Genomic DNA, 16,350 nt, shown 5'->3' with positions numbered 1-16,350 from the left:
ACCTCCCCACATGCTACAAACCCCAGATCAGTAAAAGCTCCTATCACCTCTCTCTGGGACCACCACGACACCTCCAAAGGAGCTCCCAATCGCTCATAGGACACAAGTGACCTTCCTTTATGAACGCAAATCTGATTACGTCTTTCCCTTGCTGCCCATCACTTTCAGAAAGACAAATACCCAAGTCCTTCCCTTGGCTGATAAGATCTGGTATGCCCTGGACCATTCTCCGCAGGATATTTTCCATTTGCCCCTCCAGATCCTCTTTATTCTTCTCTACCCCACTCTGTGCCCTGGGAGCTGACTTGTTATAGGCTGCATCACAGGGCTTCCTCATCATCTGACCTACAATTCATTCCACTAAAGAAAGGTCAGAGATGATGAGGTGGCTGGAGATTGCAGTACAGGATTTATTCCCCTGAATCTCTCCCTGCTGTGTAGCCTCACACTGGCTGCATCTCCTTACAGCCACAGCTACTGTGAGGTATATCTTTCCTATAGCTATTTTCTCTGATAAATAGTCCTGCCTTCCACCTCAATCCCAGGCATAGGGACAGCTTTCCATTCTTGGGTACCATACAGCCCTGTTGACTTCCCTTAACCATTCAGACACCATTACAAAGAGTCCCTTTATTAAACTGTCCTCCATGGCCCTATTTGAGTGTGCCCTGTTTCTGCTGACTGAATCATTCTTCACTCCTTAAGCCCTGGCCTTTCAGATTCCGAATATTCCATGCTACCTTCCACCTCTGCCTAGATGAACCTTTCTCTTTCCCTAGTTATCACCAACTCATCCCTCAAATCTCAGCTCAAATATCAACTTTGTAGTGGAAGCTTTTCTTGTCTCCCAAAGTAGGTCAAGTAACTCTACAACATGCTTTCCTACTTCTATGTAATTTTCCACAGCACTTATAATAAGATAACAAATACATCATTTAATTAAAGTACGTCTCTGCAGTGAATGTAGGAATCACATCTGATTTGCTTATCACTATACCCTAGTTCCCAACATAGTGGCTGATACATGTGGTTCTCAGAACATAAATGATAAAAGAATGAATGCATTCAATATGCTAACTGCTAACTAGAAATATGCCAATCTTCAGGTGTGTAAAAGTGGAGCACATTTACCTGTTTATTTTGTAGATCCACGTCCATGTGTTAATCATACTTTGGACAAAGAGATTATTTTTATTATTTCTCCCAATCACAGTTTCCAAAGCCAAGCATTTCAAAATCACATTATTTAGGGATTTCCTGGCTGCCTATTTGCCTCCGATGACTGTCCCTTTCTTTTTCTTCCCAAATTCTGCTCTTTGTATTTTTCTCAATAAGTAGTTTTCTGCTTTCTATTCTCTCTTATTTGTAGCTTGGAATGCCCCCACCCCCTCATATCCATGGGACTAACTCCTTCATCTCCTTCAAGGCTTCGCTCAAACGTGTCCTCAGTGGCGCCTACCCTAACCACGCTGTTTAAAATTTCAGAAGCAACCTTCTCTCCGAGTCTCCCATACCCTGCTCAATATTTTGATAATTTTTATCATCTGGCATCATTTATATTTTTATAATGCCTACTTATTGTCTGTCTCCTCTAGTAAAATCTCTGCATCTCAAGTGCCTACTGTTAACAGCACCTGGAACATAGTGGGCCTTCAAAAATATTTGTTGCATGAATTAAATGTGTCCTTTTCTCAATGTTTGACTGGCCTGCACCTCTTCATTCACATCTACTCTTTTCTCACAAACCAAAAGGAAACTCTAGATTTAATGATTCTCGCTTGCCCTTTCTGCTACCTAGGCAAAAACCTTACCTATGCGAAAAATTTAAAAGAAATCTCATGTGATTTAAAGGAAATGCCCTTACCATACATACTTCTTAAATTATTATTTAAGCCATGTGAACACACGAATCATGCTTTTTTGCATTAAATGTCCTACACTCAGTAAATATTGTGTTATGAGGGCAATAAAAATGAAAGCAAGTGTTAATGAAAGTCCATAAAGGGGTAAGTAAAATGCCTAATTTCTATTTGCTAAGCAATTTTCTCCATTTTATCTGCAAGTCACTTTAGAAATACTGCATAAAAAGCAAAACTGTCACATAATCTAGCAAAAGAAACCTCTCATGAATTTGTACTTCTGCCATTCTGTGTTATATTCATCATCGATATTCAAAACAATTAGTCAAAGCTCTAAAAGATCCCCAAATGCCTTCTGAATCATTAAACATTAAATTTTCAAGAACATTTTAGGCCTCATCTTATTTACTGAATATTGGTTATCCATGTCCTGTATACATGGTTACCCGTTAGTAACCAGAATATTCCAACCAATCAATCTGACAGGAAGTAGCTATTAAATGACTAGCATGTGCTTATTCTCACATTGTTTTATCAATCAGAACACCGTGCCTCTGAGCATGCTAAATGCTGCAGATTTACTGTATTACTAACAACTGCTAATATCCAATAGTCTGAAATTACTTTTACCCAGATGCCGCTAAACGGCTGAAGGAAAGGAGAGGTGAAGCTGGGTTAACCGTCGTTGTCGGTTCTCCTGCCTTCGTTACGCTGCCTCTTCTCTGAGGCATATACCTCCTTTCTCCTCATGATTAATCGTGTCGAAGCTCTAATCGTTTTTCCTCCTTTAAGGGAAACATGGTAGAACATTTCATCTGAAATATTTTACATGTCTTTTTTTCTCCCTTTTACCTTACATGTTAATAAAAGAGCAATTAGGAAGTACAGAGAAGGAAACGAAGAAAAATTAATTCCCAATTCTCCCACATAGTTCATCAATAAAGGTAGCTACTGTTAATTTGGTGACATGTTTCTTTTCATGGTTTTTACACACACACACACACACACACACACCACTGTGATCTGAAACATGCCAACAGCAGTGAGCTAGAAAAAGAACAGTCCAACCCTATAAAAATGACATCTATAAAAAACATACCTAAAAAAAAAAAGAAAGAAAGAATGAAAACCTAGCCTCTAGGGTAAAGGTTAACCACTGAACTGTCATTTAGAGTTGATGATTTGCTTTCCCCAAAGCTTAGAACTTTCAGGGAATTAGTTTATGATCCCAGGCAGCTTTCTCGGCAGGGGGGGAGGATGCCCAGTTAGCCCTAATTATTACATTGTGTTTCACAGTCCCACTTAAACAGCTAACCTTTTTTCTAATGGGTCTGGACTCTGGCAGCCACAGCTTGAACTGACTGAACTGTTCTTTCCCTAAATGGCCTTTTGTGTGTGGATAATGACTCCACTCTCTTGAATAGGGTTTTTGTTTTTTTTCTTTCTTTTTTTTTTTTTTCCCTACTTGCTGTAGCTAAATGCATCATTGGAAAAAAAAAGCAGAGAGAAATTGCAGTAAAATGGTACCTGATGGCCCCCTGGGGTGGGGGGGGTAGGCTCGACTCTCAGACTTTCACACTTTCCTTTGTTTAAAGTTTTCTACAGAATAATGTTTTACCTCAGAGCAGGGATGCAGGGGGTGTAGATCTGGGCCATGTTCTGGGCTGAGATTTGAGAAGACAAGGGGTCACTGAGTTAAGGGGTGCCTGGGTCTTCTCAGAACAAATACTGCTCTGCTTCTCAAGCCAGCATCTTGAGTGAGAGCCTGCCTCAGAATAAGTGCTCAGAAATGTAAGTTCTTCTTGGTCAACCTCAGGCCTCCAAGGGACATTGTCATTCTTGTCCTTGTGCTGCAATTCTGATGTGCTACCTGAATGGGCCGTGTCCAGGACACAGGAGAGAGCCTTGTGAAACAGATGAATGAAAGCTTTTGGAAACCTGCTTTATGTACCAAAGATTTAGAGTTATATTAACAAATTTCCGTACCGTAGAAGGGGTGAGGGTATCAAAGTTTATAAAACTGTAAGGCAAATTTTGATCTACCAATGTTACAGTTTAAATCCATTAAGGGGATATCTTGATTTCTTTGTAGTCCCAATATATTTTCCTTACCTCAGTGTAACAAAATCACAATAAGGCATTTTAAGGTCTAAAGATTGTGTGTGTTAGTGGAGCCTCCCTACCTACACTAATTCACTATCCTCTTCACTCCTTTTGTTTAGTCTCCTCCTGTATGTAAAAAGCACTCTGTAAATAACTAGACATTGTGTAAATACTAGTCTGTGTGATCTAATCGCTCACCCTTCTCTCCTGTACTGAATTCCCCCCATTGCACTTTATTTACTTGGTTCTTAACTGATTCCTACCAATCTATTTCTACCACCTCATCCATTGCGTATTTTAATAGTTTCATTTAATAAAGTAATAACCCATAATGGGTTAATAAAGAGCACTTAAGGATGCTAGGGTACAGCCCTTTGAAGATCTGTAAGGAGCTTCCCTAAGGGGATTTATTCATTCCTACTTCTGGGTGCCTTGGGCACCTCATCTTAAAGGGCGGTAATAATAACACATATCTTCTTTACTCAAACACGCGAAGATATAGGTGTGGCAGGTTTATGTGTGTTTAATACTTTTAAAGTTCGGCCTCTGCATAAGCAAGAGGGCAGGAAATAGGACTGAAACTCACACAGAAGGAAACTGAAGAGATTGTTTCCTACTGAAGACTAACTTTGTGAGGAGAGACAAATATTAGTAATGACAGTATATATTAACTGAACTTGATCATTTTCGATTCATCACCAGAAATTCTGAATAGGTTTCAAGCATGTTACACTTTTGTAAAATACTATCAGTTTTAAAAATCCAGCGGGGTTTGGAGAAAGTTCAGGCAATCAAACTCATTCTCTATGAGGGTGTATTTCAGCCATTTATGGATATTCCTACCCTTCCTGGAAAATTTTTGAGGCAAGGGCAGCTTTGCCCAATAGCTTTGGGCTGCAGGTGCTGAAGAGGAGCGTGGAACTAAGGAGAAAAACAGATTGGTTTATAAACCTTGACTTTACACATGGACTGAGTGCCTTTTGACTCTATCAAATCTACCCTTTAGATGTGACTTAATCTCTAAAACCCATGTGAGAATCTGAAAGGTGACTAAAGTTTCTAGGACTAAGAAGGCTGATAGGTCTTAGAGTAACACCCCTCATACGTCCCCTCGGTTAGTCTAGTGTTATCATGAGGCAAACTGTTTGCTAGTGACCTGGATCTGCACAGACAGCCTTGGGACACTTTCTGAGCAGATGCTAACCAGTGAAGGCTAAAATAAAAAAAGGTCATGAACTAGGGGCAGAACAATTACAATTCAGTCGTTACTGATGAAATGGTGGCATTCTATGTCACTTTACACTCCATGTGGAATTCATTCATTCATGTATTCACAAATCTTTGTTGAGCATCTCTTACTTGCTAGACATGGTATTAAGGTCCAGCAATTCCGAAGATAAATAAAACAGGATTATCACTTCCCTTAGGAGGTCACATTCTACTGGAAGAGAATGAATATAAATAACAAAATAATAGCTCTCATTTACTCATGCCAAGTGAGTTCCTGTTACTGTTCTAAATGATTTGCATGCACTCGCTCACTTAATCTCACAATTATATGGGGTATGTGTTATTATTATCCTTCTCCACAGATGATTGAACTGATGCCCAGAGATGTTTGTACTGATACAAGGTCACACAGTAGTAGGTGATAGAGTCAGGACTCAAACCCAGACCCCACGCTCTTCGCCACTGCCTCTGATACCATATTCTGAAAGGAAGGTACAGCAAGGGGATCAGGAATCCCTGGGAAGGCATTAGCACTGTTGTTAAGCCTTTGTTTTCATCCTACCTCCCATATATAACTACTGTAAAGAGTTTGGTGAATTTCCTTTCATCTCAACCAGTCTATGCACCTGGTTTTGCTGCTTTAAAAAAAAAAATAGCTGTAATCATATTGTGTGTACAATTTTTAACATGTAATTCTGAAGTCTGTCTATATGCCTTGAATGTTATTAAGCAATGACAGAGGAAGTCCTTGAGAATCATTGTTTAAGGGCTTTCATGGCCCCAGATACCATTTTTTACACTACCTTTAAAAAACTTAATTCACTGGGAAAGTATTCATTTACTTACATGAGGTGTCTATTATAAAAATAAGCAATGTATCTGTATGAATCATCATGAAGCCTCACCTACATATTGAAATAACTAGAAGTCTTGGGTATGAAAATGATATTTAAACACATTTACATCCTCTTGCTATTTAACCTAGGCAAGTTAAATTGGTGCATCAGAATTGTAAATGCATTTATAATTTTAGAAGGCTCCACAAATATTCATCAAGAACTCAGTGAAAATAATGTTTCTTTCACAGCAGTGCTAAAAATTGGCCATGGGGGAAGGGGATTTAAAAAAATCATAATTAGAGCCAGTCTTTCCATAAAGTGTATGTCTGTTTAAATTTTAATGGTGATATAAACAGGAGTACCTTGCACTCCATGGATTACACATCTCATCTGTTAAGAAGGCACATGAAACTCTTATTAGAAAAATAAGGAAGTGGGTGGGGGAAGGGGAAGAAAATGTGCTTCAGACTTTTAAACTGTAGCTACTGACTTTCCTATCAGAAGCCAATTCTTACATCTGAAACCCCAACTGATCTGAGCATATTTTTTGCTTGCCAACTAATGAGTTTAAAAATGAAGCCCTCCTGTTGTTGCTTGATTTTCTTTCTGCTTCAGTTGTTCTTTCGAATAAAATGCTGAAATGCTAAGGAAGCTATTTTCAGAAATGCATTGGTAGCTAAATCACAGCTGTATGTTGAGATCACATGTAGGTGGACTTCATTAGTGTTACCTAAAGCCTCTGTAACATTCTAATTTTATTTAAAGGCAGAAAAATCAGTGCTTAAGGAAGGGAATTTCTTATCCTGGGTAGACAAAAGCAGAGTAAAATTGCATGGTCATGAAGTCATTAAAAAAAGTCTAGTCTTTTCCTTATGATTGCCACATTCACTAAAACCGTGCTCTAACATTGATTTGATAGTAAATTCTTCAATATAAGACAAATTTGCCTAAATCTGATCCAAGATAGGCTTTTAAAAAGCAATAATATTAGACCCGAGCACTTCCCTTAGATTATCTCATTTGATCCTCGTAACAACCATACGAGATATCTACCATAATTTCCTTCATTTTCGAGATAAGAAGGTTGAGGCACAGAAATTTTTAAGTAACTAGCCCACGTTTACAGTTAAGGAGTGGCAGGGCTGGAATGTGAACATAGATAAAGTTTCCCAATGCCTTATTTTTTGTCACTTCCTCCTTCAAAATCTCCAATGGAAGCTAATAGCCTTTCAATCTAAATGATAAGAGATGATATATTTCTTTGGAGATATCTTGGGAGAATAGGGAATGAACGAAGGCATAGGGAAGTGAAGGCACTTTTTTTTTTTTAACTCAGCTTTCATGAAAGTTGCTAAAAGATTAAAACTTAAAAGTTCTCATCACAAGGAAAAAACATTTTTTTGTAGCTCTGTGTGGTGATGGATGTTAACTAGACTTATTGTGGTGATCATTTCACAATGTATATAAATACCGTATCATTAAGTTGTATACCTTAAACTAATATAATGTCATATGTCCATTATATCTCAATAAAAAGAAAAACAGCTTTCAGTTTCAATTCACCCAATGGGCTAGTGATTCTATTTTCCATTCTCCAACCTTCTCTCTCCTGCTCTCATGTCCTCTGGCTTCTAGTTGGGTTCAGCCAATGGGAGGCCCTGACAGGAGAATGGAGTGTTGGAGGAGAGAGAGGTCGGGGTATTTCTTCCTCACATCCTCCCCACTTCAGTACTTGTCTCTGGTAATTACAGCATCTTTTCCACCAAATGGCTGCTCATTTGGTGAGCCCTGTCCTTTCAGCATCAGCGCTGCTGTCAGCCTCCTGTTGCCATTCTCATCCCTTATTCCTCTCCTTAACCATGCCTCCTGAAGTCACCCCTTCATTAAAGTGGAGCTTGAATTATCTGGGGGAAATTCTGTTTCCTGCTGAGACCTGATAAACTTTGTCTTTCTAGTCTTATTCCCCTTTCCTCTCTACATATTTATTCATTCATTCTTTAAGCAAATATTCACTAGCCAGGTCCTCTTCCCAGGCTGGCGGTGAAGAATATCAGGTGAATAATACGGATAAAGTCCTTGCTTTCTTGGAGCTTAAACCATCTCATGCTTTCATGTCCCCATGCTTTTGTTCATTCCCTACTCCTCACTCATCTCTTGACAACTGTAATTCTTTAAGCCCCAGTCCCAAATATTTCTTCTTCAAAATTGCAACATTTAGACTTCTTTTGAGTACTGTGATGGGCTAGGTTCTGTGCTAACAACAAAGATTCTAAGAAGAAGTCTGAAAGTGTTCATTGGTCACCCCCGCATTCCAGATCTTCTTCTCAAGAATCCATAACTCTAAAAAATCCACGGGAGCAGGTGGAATTTTCCTGAGTGCACAGCTGCTGACTATTTGCCCCTTTGAAATGATTGACTTTCCCAGATGATAAAGAGATGTTGGTGTCGCAGGATAATTTATAGGATTATAAAAGTATTTTTCCCTAACCATTTTCCAACAGTTAGCAAGGCTTTGGGGCTCCTTTGCCTCAGGATAAGGGTGTGTTGTGGAAAACAGAAGTTTTCCTCAGACAACCTGCCTTCATGACTTCTGTTTCTAGAGGCCCGAATTCTTGGGGAAATCATGGTGGTGGTGAAGGGAGGGGTGAAGGTGATTGGAGGCAAGAGAAGAAACTGGTAAAGACTCAAGAGGGGGCAGAGGCTGCTACAGGCCATTCCAGAGAGGTGGCTGTGGCTCTATGTGTCCTCAACAAGTCTGACTTATAGTCTCTTAGCCAGGATAAAGGCCCAGGAAGGCTAGACCAGGGTGTTCCTGAGCTCCCTGAATCCCCTGCCCAGATTGGTACCACAGTGCACACACCCCGCCTGCAAGGGACACAGATAGCAAAATGCAAGACCACCTTACTCTCCTCTGAAGTTTGGTTTTCAAATAAGGTAATTACTCACTTCAGATGCTGATGTAGCTTAATCTCCTAGCAGCTAGACATACTGTCTACTATTGTTTTTTTTCCAGGATCACTCATGATGTTTAGTTGACATCAACTCAAATCTGTATCTAAATTTGTATGTGAATCATTAAATTGTGTTTACAAAACCCTAAGCTGCTTATAAGAGAAATAAAATCGTAGCTCCCTGGGTAAGTAGGAGGATTTCTTCCAAAAGGGCCTTCTGTTTTCCTTGTCTACTTGTAGTTATAGTAGAAGAGAAGGAGAAAGAGAGAGGGAGAGGGAGAGGGAGAGGGAGAGAGAGAGAATTGACCAAGTTCAAGAGATGTTTTATCAAATCATTGTCATATAGGGTAGGAGTTGGCAAACTATGTCCTACAGGCCAAATCCAGCCACCACCTGCTTTTGTATGGCCCATGAGCTAAGGATAATTTTTACATTTTTAAATCGTTGAAAAAAATCAAAAAAAGAAAAATATTTGGTGACACATGTAAGTTATATGAAATTCAAATGTCAGTGTCCATAATAGAGCTTTATTGGAACATAGCTACCCTTACTTGTTTATGCGGCTGTTTTGTGTGACAATGCAGTTGAGAAGTTGCAACAAAGACCCCCAAAAACCTAAAATATTTACAACCTGGCCCTTTATAAAATTTTGCTGACCCTTGATATAGAGTGAATGTGGTAATTCTTGTTCCTAGGCTTTAAACCTGGGTGTCCAAGAGAGGATCTGGTTACTTAATACCCAGATTTGTTTCTATTTATATAAGGAGTAGACAAAGGTTATTACTCACCCAGGGGTAAGGTCAGCATCAGAATAAATGAAATCCAAAAAGGGGGCCATCTCTATGAGTTAAACAGAAATCAATACATTTTGAATGAGCTTAGCCTGAGGAATTGCTCCCAGAGACATTATAATAATAGCTTCCACTGACAACTCTTACTATATGCCACATACTTCATTAGCAACTCAATTTAATCCTCCAAACAACCCTGAAGGGACTTCCCTGGTGGTCCAGTGGCTAAGACTCCGTGCTCCCAATGCAGGGGGCCTGGGTTCGATCCCTGGTCAGGGAACTAGATCCCGCATGCCACAACTAAAGATCCTGCCTGCTGCAACTAAGACCTGGTGCAGCCAAATAAATAAATAAAAAATGTTTTTTAAAAAAACGACCCTGAAAAAAAAGTAGGTATTTTAAAGATGTTATGAAGGTAGGGCAATGAGTTGAAATATAAAATCAAAAGATGTGTTCAATCCACATAAAACTCTAGAGGTTGGAAAGCCACGAGAAAGTGCTTCTAAAGTACAAGGCCAAAGGTTGAGATTTCTCCCCACCTGACATGAGGTCTGGTCTTGGGGCAGCTAAGAAAGTCAGCTTTACAGAGTTGTCATAGGGAATCAGTAACCTAACTCACGGAAAAACTAACAGTGTCTGGCAAGTAGTGGCTGCCCAGCAAATGTTGGTTTAGTTTCTTCCCCTTTTTTTTCTAATTAAATTTCGTATTTACAAAATGTATGTGGGTTATACATAAAGAAAGACTGTAAGATTACAGCAGGAATGAATATAAGTGGTTATTGGTAGGGGCTAGGCAGGGTACAGGGCAGACAGGGACAGGAGTGGGAGCATTGCTTCTCTACGTATTATTTTCATATTGTTTTGATTTTCAACCATGTAAATATATTTGCTATCAAAAATTAAATGAAAAATATGTAATGAGGTTTAATTTGGGACCTATACATTTTAGAGCCTCCCTACCTGACAAGCCTACTCAGTTTTATGATAGGGGTTCACTTCTGTATATAGATTTCATTCCATCCTATTCTTTTTGTTTTATTTATTTACTTTGGAATTAATTTATTCCTTGATTTGAAAACGTAAGTATCCCAATTTCTTTGTTATACAAATAACTCCTGTGCATAATAGTGATTCTTAGCCAGTAGTTTATTTTTATAACCAAAACATAGTTTCTGAGAGCTTGTTACATCTGGTTTTCATGTCCTTTTTATCTACTATTTCAATCCAGTAGCATTATTGCTTCAACCGCATGTATTCTGTAGAGGGTGCTATGTCAAATTAAACAATAACATACTCAGAAGTTAAAAGAAGTGTTTCTAAACTTACTAAAACATGTCAATGGCTTGTGATTATAGAGAGATTCAAGTCCTAGCTCTGTAAGCATACAGCCCTCTGGGGCCTAGACTCCGCCTTCCTCTCTGCAGCCCAGAGCCTGAGGCCCCCTGATTGGTGCTTCCAACATCCCTAAACCACTCAGCTTCCTCATGCTGTTTCTCACCTAAATGCCTGCCACTTGGTAGATGCTAAATCAATATCTGATAAAATGATGAATGAACGGCCAATAAACTCTCTGATACTGATTTAATTTTCCAGAATGCGCTTGCTATTAGAGAGGAACGAGAGAGGCTAAATTACTTACCATACCTACAAGCCATTCCTCTTCACAATTGTGTGTAGCTTCCTAAATGCTTACATTGGCTTTTATGAACAAATCTCTTCTGAGTTTAGTTGCTATGGATAAAACCATCTCTTCAAGAGGCCCTGGGCCCACACCGTGTCCCCAGCCCATCCTGAAGAGCCACAGCTTCTCCAGAACTCTGCTTTCACTCTCTTTCTGAAGACCTCATAGATCATACTCTATCAATTAGGATAATATTCAAGGCTCTTTATCACTTGGTCCCAGTTTACTTTTTGTGTGCCATTTCCCCCCATAAAGCGCTCTGCTCTGGGTCGGTCAGTTTCCTGAAGACATATGCTCTGTTCACTTCTACCCTCAAGTCTTCAACCATATTCTTCCCATTAAAAAAATCTCCTAGGTTTGTTTGTGTTTAAAGTGGTTTGTTTTGTTTATGCCAATTTAGATTCTATATGTCATAAAGCCTAAATAAAACCCATGTCTTTCCCATAATCTTCCCTGGCACTGGCTATTTATACCATAACATCTAATACTCGTCTATAGGTGCCCTCATTGCTTCCCAGTTGTAAATAGGAATTTATTTATACATCTTGTCTCCTCAAACAGAAGGAATGTTCTTCTGAGACATAGTCTGGGCCTTCTACTCCTTTATTATTTCTCACAACGCCAACCACAGAGCTAGCTGGACTGAGGAGGCATTCTAAGGATACCAATTAAACTGAATCTCCATAAAGTATTTCCTAATTGGGAGGAATAAAATGAATATATAATACCTGCCATGATAGGTGTTTATTCTTTGTTATCTAAGGTAATCCTCACAAAATACTGCCGAGTATGTATTATTAGCCCCATCTTTTAGAGATGAAGACACAGATGTTCACAGACATTTAGCAATTCACCCAACATCACTCATTTCGTATGTGGCAGAACTGGAATTTGAAAACACATCTGCTTGATATCAAAGCTTGTTTTCTCTCTCTTTCCACTTAATCTTTTCCTAGTAGCTGATGTGGTAGCAATCTTTAAGACTGAAGGGTATAAAATGTTAGTATGCATTCTTAGTAGGTAATTTGATGGAAAAAATTAGTTTTGCCTATAAAATGGCATTCTTATCTTTCTTTTAAAATGAAAATTGCATAAGGGACAGCTTCTCTTTATCAAATAAAATACAGAAACAAGGGGGGATCATTAGGGAAATAAAGTCAATAGTTAGAGAAATAAAGCCTTGCTCACCTTAGTTAACTAACACACACGTCCTGAGTTCAGACAAACTTCAGGCTCCCCAATTTCTTGGGGAGGCAGCAAGAATATCGGGGTACATTTTCTACTGCCTGCAAAAGGGTCTTTCACAGACAGAAATTTTTTTTTTTCTTTCTCTCTTCTTTAACGTTAGAAGACAAACTAAGATAGTAGTACAAGTTTAATTTCTAATATTTTCCAAAATAAAATCTAGGCCCAATATGCCAGGAAGGCAAAATGGCAAAAAAAAAAAAATCTTGTAAAATTCTTTCTTGAAACCCAGATCCTCTTTCCACCTCTAAACCTCAGCTACATTACCCATTCTCTGCCCCTGGGCCCTCCACCGACCCTGGAAACGGAGTTTGTGTTTGTTTCCTCTGCTGGGCTTTTTCTTCCTCTTGTGGTTCAGACCCCAGTGTCCTGTGGCGGCTGTGCTGGGTGTAGGCAGACGGTATCTCCAGAAGCTGCCTGACCCAGGCAGGGTGGCATATGGCAGACAGAAGGAAGGATTCAGCCTGACTCACATCTGGGCAGCTCCCCCTGAGAAACTTTGAAGCCCCCGTTGTGAAATGACTGCAGAAAAATATATTTAATGGACATCATTGTTTCTAGTTGTTCCCACCACCTTTCCTTCCAGTGAGATCTGGAAACTCACGTGATAAGTCATACCCCTGGAAGTCCTCCAGCTGACAGATATCATCCTGAGGCTGGATAATAGGAGGAAGGGAAAGGATGAGGGGGAGGGAAGGGGCTTTTTGGAGGAGGTTGAAGCTTTCTTTGCGAGGAAAAACCATTTCCTTTTATTCTAACCTCGGGCTTGTTTTAATGTTAAGCTATTAATTTGAAATAGCCAATCAGGTGCCACGGGCATACACACATTACCAAGACTGCAAAATACCTGTCCTTTTCTAATCAACCCCAAAGTGATCACGATTTATATGCATAACGTGCACTTAGCCTGAAAAGCCCAGGCACTCTCTATAGGATGATTTATAGACCTTATTCAGTAAGATTTTCTAATCCATACTAACGGCTGAGAGTGGCAGGGAGAATTACAGTGTTTTCACAATTGAATACGAGAGTGAAGACACACTTTATAAAAAAAACAAAACCAAAAAAACCACAAACTCTAGGAAGAGCTTTCACAAAGCTTCCTTCACCCAATTATTTGGACAAGTGTCATTTTGTTTTGAATGTTTATCATTCTCAATGCAGTACTTATGGAAATGTCCTAGGAGCCCCCAAAGAAAAGTAAGGTTTACATAGCATGAGCTTTCGTTGCTGCTCTGATACCAAATATTTACTGGGAAGCAGGATGGGTTTCTTCATTTAAATGAGAATTATTTGGTTTGGCTTAATGAAGCAAGAATTCACTGTTAGCTCTATCACTTAACCCACTGCCGTGATGTATCTATCTTTATTAAGGAAACTTAGTACACGCTGGCAGGTCACAGCAACACTATACATTTGAGGGAATTGGTAAGAAAGAAGACCATTGATTCTAATTGAAATGACAGCAGGAATTTGAGCAGAATGCAAGTCTGCATTGAAATGTTACCGCCATGCCAATTAGAGTTTGTGTCCTGTTTTCTACCCAAATGGTCAATCAGACCTTCACTGACCTTGCAAAGCAATGTTTTGACCACCCCCTTAAATCCCACTCTGGGAACTCCATTTCCGTAACGGGGCGCTCTCTCAAGGGAAAGCACAACTAAAGCGTCATTAAGTGTCAAACTCAGCATAGCAACTTCCCTTAGAGTCCTGCCATTCAAGTCAACTGCAGTGCTGACCCAATTGAGATTATGAAATATCTTGGGAACATCATAATCCTAGGGGACATGGTTGCAAAGGGATCAGTTTACACCTGCTTGAATTTGACTCATCTTTTCCAAAAAGCCTTTCTCACACTAAGGTGTATTCAATATCGTAATTAAAATATACTCAATATTCAAATGAGTAGATTTCTGAGGCAAAACGTGCTTATTATTAGGGTCATTATAGTATTAGAGATAGGGGGGTTACAAGAAAAAAGAATGTAGGAACCAAGAGAAGTAACTGAAAATTAGTTTTTCAAGTAGAAATTCTATTCTATATGCTACTTTATGATAGTGTATTTTATTTTAGTGCCTGCCTCTCAAAGATCTCAATATACTTTACCAAAAATATCCTTTTTTATTATTTTGTCTCAGGTTCTGAATTTTGTAGCTTCAAAAATATGCCTTTTCCCGGTAATAAAAGAGAATCCCTTAATTTTTTATACCAGATCCCTGAAACATCATTTTGGTAGAATAATTTTTTGTCCCTTTCTATGGATCTTTGTTGCTGTTTCCTAACCTAATATTTCAAGAGAGAAAGAAATCCTATACTGTCTAGAATGGTCTGAAGCATGAACATCTTCAGGCCACAGTCTCCTTAGGAAATTTGTTTTCAATTTAGTATCAGAAACATGGAAAAAGAAGCCAAAGAATACAGAATTAACTCCTTGTGTTGCATGTCACTAATGCCAGAATTAGGGTTGCCAGAATCAATTGGACCTCAGATCCAACAGGTGCCCAGTAACTTTTTGCATATTTACGGATTGAGCAATTATTTGGTTTAATATTCCATTGTATATATGGAATATACATACAATGAATATATATATACAATATTCCATTGTATATATGTGCCACATGAAGATATGTCTGCAGAACACATAGATACCTTGGGAAGATGTATCGATAATTCAATTCCCCTCAGCCAATTCTGAACAAATCCCTGTATGTATAAAGGGAACTGAGTGTGTTCCTGAGAGATGCCCTGTAGTTCTTCTGGTCTAAGGTTTCTCTCTTCTTGTTCTAACTGAGGTAATCCCGTTTTAATGTGCCTGTTAGCTTTCAAAATGGATGTCACAGTACATTTCCCCCACAGGAGATGGCTTCGGTGGATAAGTGATGCAGAGATATCTAGATTGTCACATGCTCTAGAAACCTGTTGGGTTTTACAAATGCTCTAAATTTAGAGTTGCTAGTTTTAGGGTGTGTGAGTGTGTGGGAGACTGTCAATCAAAAATGGAGCTTAACATTTACCTTGACTTTTGATATTGAAATAGGATTCATTTTTATCCTCTTCTGTAAGCTCAGAAATGAAGTGGAACAAGTTAATTAAAACACTGGTGGCTTAATACTTTTCAGCCGCTGATAGTTTCCAATCAACACCTCTCGGGAACATTCTTTGTTATTGTGAAGCTCATCCGGAGCTGATAGAAAGATTCTTTAACAAACACAATAATTTCTTCGAAGCTCTTTCTGCCCTCTCTTTTAAGATCTGAAGGCAACAATTTTGTGGACTATTTGTTAATGCTTTAACCCCTCTACGATGCCGTAGAAAATGTGGGTGAATATCACATTTTATAAGCACATACTTAGAAAACAGCTTTATCAGCAGGCATCAACTTATCTTTACCTACGCATAGACTTGGAACAGTCTGTCCACCAGCAATCGGCTAAATCCTGAGGAATAAATAACAACAAAATCCTTCATAGGATTTTTAAGGTTATTTTTGGTTTTTAGGTTTTTAAGGTTATTTTTGGCCCTTGGTGTCCTAGATATAGAAATATGCAGGAAGAGATTTATTTGTATGTTGAACTCTTTGCTCTGTGTGGAATTATTTGAAGAATTTTCTTTTTTTTTAAACTAAAATATTTTACTATACAAGGAGTG

At 38.9% G+C, this 16,350-nt stretch overlaps 1 protein-coding gene across 3 annotated transcripts in view; it reads left to right on the top strand.

Annotated features, from left to right (window-relative positions):
* Positions 1-16,350, top strand: part of RASGEF1B (RasGEF domain family member 1B) — a 563,490-nt gene that overhangs the window by 480,634 nt on the left and 66,506 nt on the right. The gene's annotated exons all lie outside the window — the stretch shown is intronic.

Source organism: Eubalaena glacialis, chromosome 5, assembly GCF_028564815.1.
Source record: "Eubalaena glacialis isolate mEubGla1 chromosome 5, mEubGla1.1.hap2.+ XY, whole genome shotgun sequence".
NCBI classification, from domain to species: Eukaryota; Metazoa; Chordata; class Mammalia; order Artiodactyla; family Balaenidae; genus Eubalaena; species Eubalaena glacialis.
The sequence above is the reverse complement of the archived record's forward strand: the minus strand, read 5'-3'. Positions and strand labels throughout refer to the sequence as shown.